Below are 7988 nucleotides of genomic sequence, written 5' to 3'. Positions count from 1 at the left end.
AGGTCCCTAAAATGGTGAGTAGCTGGCTGGCTACCTGTTCAGAACGGGCTGGACAGAAAGCATCCCTATGCCTAAAATGTATGAGCCACATGCATACGATAAAAGCAACATAACAACTCCTGCTCTGTCAAAAGCCAGTTGTGAGTCCTTGTGCAAGTGATTTAATCTCTCTACCATATAAATTCTTGTTTCCAGGTCTGATAAACTCAAACTCATTATGGAATAAATAGCACTGCTACTCTGGCCTCAGAAATACAAGATGATTTCTCTTGTTGAGATGTCAATCAAGATGACTCTTACCTGGAATTGGAGATCTTTAGGGTCCAACAGAGGTGGTGACCCAGAAATCAATGTAGAGGATGAGCCCATTTATGCCCACAGGGAGGGGAGGGAATCTGAGAGTCACAGCCTCTAGGCCCTGGGTCCACCTGCCTCCCAGGCACCTCTCCTGGATGTCCCATGAGTATCTAAATGCAACATATCCCTATATGCCCTCTCTGTCTTTGCCACAAACCTGTTCCTCTGCTCAAGCCCTCCAAAGGGCACCACTAACTACCTGGTCCTTGCCCACGTAACCCAGTCTCCTCCTGGTCCTTGCCCACATAACCCAGATAGTCCCCAAGACCAGGCAATCCTCCTTCTGAAGCATGTCCAGTGTCCATTCCTCCCACTCTACTCCAGTCCGGGCCACCACCATCTTCCTTGCTGATTCTGCCCCAGCCTCCTATCTAATGGCTACTTCCAGGCCATTCTTCTCCCAGCTGCCGGGTTTATCATTCTTTCTCTTAAATTTTTTTAAAGATTTTACTTTTAAGTCATCTCTACACCGCACATGGGGCTCAAACTTGCAACCCCAAGATCAAGAGTCACATGCTCTACTGACCTAGCTAGCCAGGTGCCCCCTTTCTCTTTATTTGTTAAAGTGGGTTGTAGTCTGAATAATTGCCTCCCAAAGATGTCCACACCCTAATCTCTGAAACCTATGGATATGTCACTTTACAAGGCAAAAAGGACCTTGATTAAATTAAGGAGCTTGAAATGGGGGAGATTATCCTGGATTTTCCAGGTGGCTTCACTGTAGTCACAGGGCCCTTATAAGAGGGAGGCCCGAGGGTCAGAATGGGAGAAGGTGATGTGATAATGAAAGCAAAGGTCAAGAGATATGACAACTCTGCGCTACCGGCTTTGAAGATGGAGGAAGAAGCCAGGAGCTGAGGAATGCAGACGGCCTCTAGAAGCTGGAAAAGGCAAGGAAACAGATTGTCTCCGAGAGCCTCCAGAAGGAACCAGCCTGCTGACACCTTGACTTTAGCCCAGTAAGACCCACTTCAAACTTCTGATGCCCAGAACTATAAGGTAAAAAACGTGTATTATTTTTAAATGTGTGCTGTGGCAATAGGTTATTGCAGCAGTAGGAAATTAATATAGTGGGTTTCAAATAGGGCTAAATACACATACATATAATGAGTTAAAACTGGTCTCCTTTGAAACAAAAATCCAAGTGGTAGCTCAGGTTCCCTCCATGTCTGTCCGAGTGACTCCAAGCCAAGTTCTCTGAGAAAAGGACTCCCTCTGGCCAAATTTGCTTTTTATTTTATTTATTTATTTATTTATTTTTATTAAGCTCTACAGCCAACATGGGGCTCGAACTCATGACCTCAAGATCCAGGGTCCGTGTCTACCGACTGAGCCAGTCAGGTGCCCCTGGTCAAACTGGCTTTTTACAAGCACAGGCAGTTTGATCATATTCTTCTGGAGTCTGTCAACATAGTGTGGTCCCCAGTCCAGAACCTGACACCACCCAGGGCACCACCTACTAAAGGAGGCAACACATTGCCTGCTCCCAGGGCAGACAAATGGCAGAGAAACCTTCTCAATATGAAAATACCATCTGATCGGTCTTCTGCGGAAAATACTTCCAGGGCTGCCTTTTGCGTTTAGGATGAATTGAAACACCAAAGCATGGCTACCAGGGCTTGCTCAACAAGTTCCTATCCACCTCCCTGTCCCTGTCCTCTCTGAGGATTATGCAGCTCCCGGAAACCACAGCATCTGCTGCCACCCCAGGCCTTTTCCCACAGGGTTCCCTTTACTTGGAGTGTTGCTTTAGCTCCTCCTGCCACCCGTGGCCAACTTCTGTGAAAATGTGCGGCCCATTTTTCTGGGACAGAAGTCAGCCCCTCGGGCAGGACTTGTTCCTATCCACAGCAGCTGCCCCTGACCCACAAGGTAGGTCTGCCCAGGGTGGGAGAGCCCAGAGGGGGAGAGAAGGCCCAGCTGTGGTTTTAAGGGCTTGCACACGCATGTGTGAAGATTCTGAGCCGGCTTTCATGACTCCTAGAACCTCTGGGCCAGGAAAGAGCAGCTCACCGTGCCCGGTGCCAAACCAGCCCATCCTTAATTAGAGCTATTGAGTGCCTGGGCCCCCTGAGACTTGTCACTCATCCCAGGGCAGGTCAGTAGTTTACCAGTTTCAATCCCAGCTCTACCATCGCCAGCTGGGCAAACTCCTTAACCTCTGTGAATCTCAATTTGCTCTTTTTGTAAAACGAAGGTAACGAGAGCTTCTGCACGAGGGTGATGAGGACTGAAAATGTGCTCATACTTTCAAAGCACACAGAGTGTTCAGCTGATAGTAGACATCGATACGAATCCTCTAGACCTTGCTTGTCTTTCCATCAGGAAGATGATGCTATCCATTTCATCAACTAACAAAATTAAATTTTAATTGTCAAATCAGACTGGGTGGGATGTGGTCAGCCACAGCTCCTGTTCTCTGGGTCCACTTTGTCTGGGTCACAGTATCCTTTCCAATGAACCCTGGATGAATTGGCCGATCCACTTGGTTCATCCCCATGGCCACCAGCATTTCTTACCCCAGCAAGCTCAGTAGCCTCCTGACTGGTCTTTCTGCTTCTACTGTGGGCTCCGCATCCCCATCAGTCCATTCTCCTCACAACTTGTGGCTGTCAAAAAAAAAAAAATTTTTTTTTTAAAGCCAAACTGATTATTTTACTTCCTGCCTACCACCATCATGACTCTCCCTCCTCCCCAGGGAGCAGTATTTCAATGAAATTAGAATCAAAACCTCCTCCTCACAGTGGCCTCCAAGACCTCCCTTGCCCCCTGGCTCCGGTTAATTCCTGCAGCCTCATGGCCTCCATTTCCTCGAAGGACCAGGCTCGCAGTCGTACTGGGGTCTTTTGCACTGATGCTGTTGCGACCTGGAGCATCACTTCCTCTGGGCAAGCTTTCCCTGACCCTCAGAATAGAAGACGCCGTTACTCCCATAGCGCCATGGGACTCCGGTTTCTGCTGTCAGTGGCTCCTTGATTGTGTAGTGATCTGATTAGGGGCTGTCCCTCCAGTGAGCCGGAGAGACCACACGGGGAGGAATGATGCTTATCTAGCTCCTTAGTACAGAGCCTGCAACACAGCAAGCACTCAATAAATGTTTGCTGAAGAAAGGAAGGGGGGGAGGGAGGGAAGATGGAAGGAATAAATGAAAAGATAGTGCTTCTTACAGGAATTCTCTGGCGAAGCCTTTGTAAAGTAAATGATACTTGGTGAATTATTTTTGGTGTAAAAATTGACTTTCCTATGTTATCGTCCCTTCAACATAGTAAATCTATTTTTTTCCATATGCCTCGTAAAGATTCTCAGGACATTTTCCTCCCATTAATTTTTCCTTGTTAAATGGTTTTTATGACCACTTTGTGCTTTAAGAAAGAAGTACTGCTCGGTATTTAGAATATTCTCTCAGCTTCCTTGGTGAGAAGATTTTGGCAGCTTTCCCACTGTTGACTATAACCAGTACAGCTTGGAACACGATGTCACCCCTCCAGAACTCTCTCGGACCTAGATAAAACTTACTCTGTGTCTCTAGTTGGGGACAAGGTGTTTGGAAACAGCACTTTATGCAACAGAGTTGCTGCAGGGCTGTCCCTTGGAGGCAAATGTAATAAAAATCATGGTGTGTGAAAAATGTGCCCACAGAGCCCAAGGAACTAAAGATTTTAAAGCTTCTCTGCCAGTAATTCAGTTTTTATTTTATGTTTCTTGGAAAACTGAAGGCTTGTATCTACCACATGCAGGGGAGCATTGGGGGGGGGTAGTAAAGGGTATTTTGTGCGGTGAGAATGTCTATGCAGCCTGGTCAAAGCTGTCCTCTTTGTAAATAACCTCCCCTCCCAGTCCCCAACCCTGCTCGTGCTCCCCAGGGAGGGTATTTCCATCCTGCATGAAATTTCTCTCTTTGCTTGCTCGCTTCTATGGGGAATGGTAGATGCATGCAAAGCTGCTGGCTGTTGTTACTTTATTTCAGAAATGTGCAGGTCTGAGACACCTGAATTTTTCCTGGAATACTTGAAAGCAAATTATGTGCCGGAACCTCTCAGGCCTGTTCCCAGCGGAATTTCCTTTGAGTGTTCATATCTCGAAACCTTATGTAACCTGACACAATTATCTGAAAAGGCTCAGAATCCAAAAGAACAGTTTTCTGAGCTAGGAATGAAGGTTGGAGCTGGGAAAGAAGTGTTCTCCCCTGCCCGGGGACTGGGTCATACCTCGCTATGACAATACCCAATTCACATTCCAAAGAAAAATGCTAACCCCCTGACACTGTGACCAGTGGGAGCATTTGCTTCATCTCTCCGAAGAAGGAATCGCTTAACGAGGTGCTCGAGGGACATTACAAAAGCCCTAGACCTGGCTGGTGGTTAAAAATATTTTGATAACCACCTTGAGCAACTGGTCTTCCCAGGATGGAAGCCAGAATGGCTTGGGCCCCTTCCGGGGGTTATAACCCCCTCCACTCACTCAAAAATCAACCCATCGGGCGCCTGGGTGGCTCAGATGGTTAAGAGTCTGCCTTCGGCTCAGGTCATGATCTCAGGGTCCTGGGATCGAGTCCCGCATCGGGCTCCCTGCTCCTTGGGAGCCTGCTTCTCCCTCTGCCTCTCTCTCTCTCTCTCTCTCTGTCTCTCATGAATAAATAAATAAAATTAAAAAAAAAAATTAAAAAAAAAAAATCAACCCATCCGAAGGGTTGGTGTCTTGTACCAGCAGTTAGCAGTACAAATGGGATATATACAGGGGTCTGGAATCCATATTTTCACCAAGTGATGGGTCCGGGTGATTCTGACTCAAGCTCAGCCCAAGACTCCACCTCCCCAGCCCAACCCCCAATTCCAGGGAGAAGGGGAGAATGAGGACACAAACTCTAAGTGCAGACCTAAAATCGGGGCTCCACAAGGAAAGGACCCTGCATTCCTGAAAGCCCCTGCCCCAAGAGGCTTCTTTTGCCCCTCCTTTTGTTTTACTTTCATAAATCCCAACCCTGCTCGCCATTTGCATACCAGCGGTGAGAGACCTCCTAGGAGAACAGGCACCACTCATAGGTGGTTGGCTTTTCAAGGAATTTGCTGGAGAAAATTGTAGGCAAGGCTGTGAACAAAACCCCCCTCCATCTGGTTTCAGTTTATTTAAAAAACAACGCACACAGGCCTCCCCACCAGCAATCAGAAAACAGCCACAGCTTCCCCAGGGGGGTTGTTAGCCACCAAGGGTGGGGCTGAATTTTATATATGCAAATAAATTAAACCAGCTAGCCAACAGCAACTAATTTTTGTATCTTTTGCAGTTGTTCTGCCAAAAAAAAAAAAAAAAAAAAAGCCTAAATCAGGGGTGATGGAAGCTGTAAAGAAGCAAGTCTTGGAATTAGTTTTAACAACTTGCCTTAATGTTTCTAATCTAGAAGCAAATAAAAAAAAGGTTGATAGTCTTTTTCACCTGGGTATTGCCAACCCCCTAGGCTGAAGGCCAGGGGGCAGTGTGACCAGATGGTTGGGAGCCCTGCGTCTGGATGGCTGTGACCTTCAGCACCTTGTAGCCTCTCTGGATTTGTTTTCTTTCTTTCTTTGTTAAGATTTTATTTATTTATTATTTTAGAGAGAGAGAGAGAAGGATGGGGGTGGGAAGCTGAGGGAGAGGGACAAGCAGACTCTCCCCACCTGGGGCTGGATCCCAGGACCCTGATATCATGACCTGAGCAGAAACCAGGAGTGGATCACTTAACTGACTGAGCCACCAGGAGCCCCATGTTTTCTCATGTATAGTACCTACTTCACAGGGACAATATGAAGATAGTAAATAAAATAAAGGACAAGCAAACCACACACAAGGACTGGCATACAACAAACACACAGGAAATGTGGCAGAGGGTTATGAATGACTCAAAACCTCACTGCTGGATCCGAGACAGCTGGTTTCACCTGGAGTCAGCCAAGCTCTCCTGGCAAGTGTTCTCAACTGGGCTTGCCTTCCCCCCGGGGTTGGTCCAGAAAACGTTTCAGAGCACATTCTTGTAGTGTTTCCCAAACTTGAGGACCCTAATCCACAAATATCTGCCTTCAATCCTAGAGGCAAAAGAAAAGTTCTGAGGAGGGTGCAAGACAATTTGAAAATGCAAGTCTGCTTCCCCTGCCTCACCATCCCCCCTCCCCGCTAACAAAAGGGCCCGATTTCCAGATGCACAGCCTAGATGGGGTTCCTCTAAAAATAAAGGGATTTCACTTCACGCCCAGGGCACACAAAGGTGAGTCGTCGATGTCCTGTGCCTGGCCTCCCGTGCCAGGGAGCTGTGGGATGTGCTGGAGGCCATGGGCATCCAGGTGCCTCTGGGCTCGGCCCTTGCACGTCCACGAGCATCTTGGGCTCCGTTAGCCCAAAACAGACCTCTGTTTCTGTCCCTTGTCTGGATGCAGCAACAGAACTCCCAGCCTCCACTCTTCCCCCATCTCTAAATCCATTTCCTGGCAATTGGGACAGGTGTCTCATTTGCTCAAGACCATTCCCAGCTCTCCTTTGCCCTCAGAATGAAGTTTAAGAGGCTGCATGTGGCAAACGTGGTCCTGAATTAACACAGTTCTCGAGATCCCAGACTTTGGGCTTAAGTACGCCTGCGCAGAGATGTGTCTATGGTATTTGGGGACTGGGATGTCATTTTCTGGTGGCCTTTCGTGAGGTCAGGAGGGGGAGCCATGCAGAGCTAGAGTGGGGGTGGGGGGAGAGTGGAGATGGTGATTGTAGACAATTTTAAAGAAATGTGGCTGAGAAGGGGGGAGCACGAGAACAGTGCTGGAGGGGAGTGGTATGGAATTGAGGTGAAAGAAGTTCTCCATTGCGGCTACCAGTGGGAGAGGCCAGTTGTTGTTATGAACCCAGGGCATCCAGCACTGGGCCCGGCACGCAGTAGAAACTCGATAAAAGTTGGCTATCTTTGAGGATGGGTAGGGATGGGGTCTGCAACCCCGGTGGGGGTACTGGCCATTGGCAGGAAGGTGGGCCCCTCTGCCATGTGCTGGGAGGTAGGGGTGGTGGGGTGCCAGGAGAGAGCAGAGGGCAAGGCAGGGCCTCCTTGGGACTTTGCTGCCTCCGAGCTGCACCACCGAGGGAGGAAGACATGACAAGGGAGTCTTGGCTCCAGGAACCCCAGTGTGGCCAGGGGACAGGGGGTGAACTCTTGGAGACTGCGAGGGCACCCCACACCTGCTTCTGTTCCCCTCATCCTCAAATCCAGCATTCACCTTCACTCTATCCCCTTCAGAGCCGCGCCCTTCCAGAAAGGCCAGCAGATGGTGCCAGTGAGCTACCAGACTCAGCTGGAGCGGACAGGAGCCAACCAGCCAGCCCCCCACCAACCCGTGACCCTCTGGAGCCTGGGGCAAGCTAAGGGTTTGGCTCACTAGATTTCTGACCAAGGGGGAGGAGAGACCACGGGTGGTGGGGGGGAGGGGGGGAGGGGGGTGTCAGACTAAGGACTAAGGGAGACAATGTGCTGAGGGCTTAGGGGTGGGGTGGCTAGGGGGCTCTGATCCTTCTGGTTGCCCTTCATTCCTTTGCCCCTGCTAGGCCCTGCCTTACCTGCCGGGGCTCCTGCCCTCTGCCCCCCTTCCCTTCTCTTCCCTGGAGGCCCCTGCCAGCCCAGA

This window comes from Leptonychotes weddellii, chromosome 16, assembly GCF_054177405.1.
Source record: "Leptonychotes weddellii isolate Sample4059 chromosome 16, ASM5417740v2, whole genome shotgun sequence".
Classification (NCBI taxonomy): domain Eukaryota; kingdom Metazoa; phylum Chordata; class Mammalia; order Carnivora; family Phocidae; genus Leptonychotes; species Leptonychotes weddellii.
The sequence above is the reverse complement of the archived record's forward strand: the minus strand, read 5'-3'. Positions refer to the sequence as shown.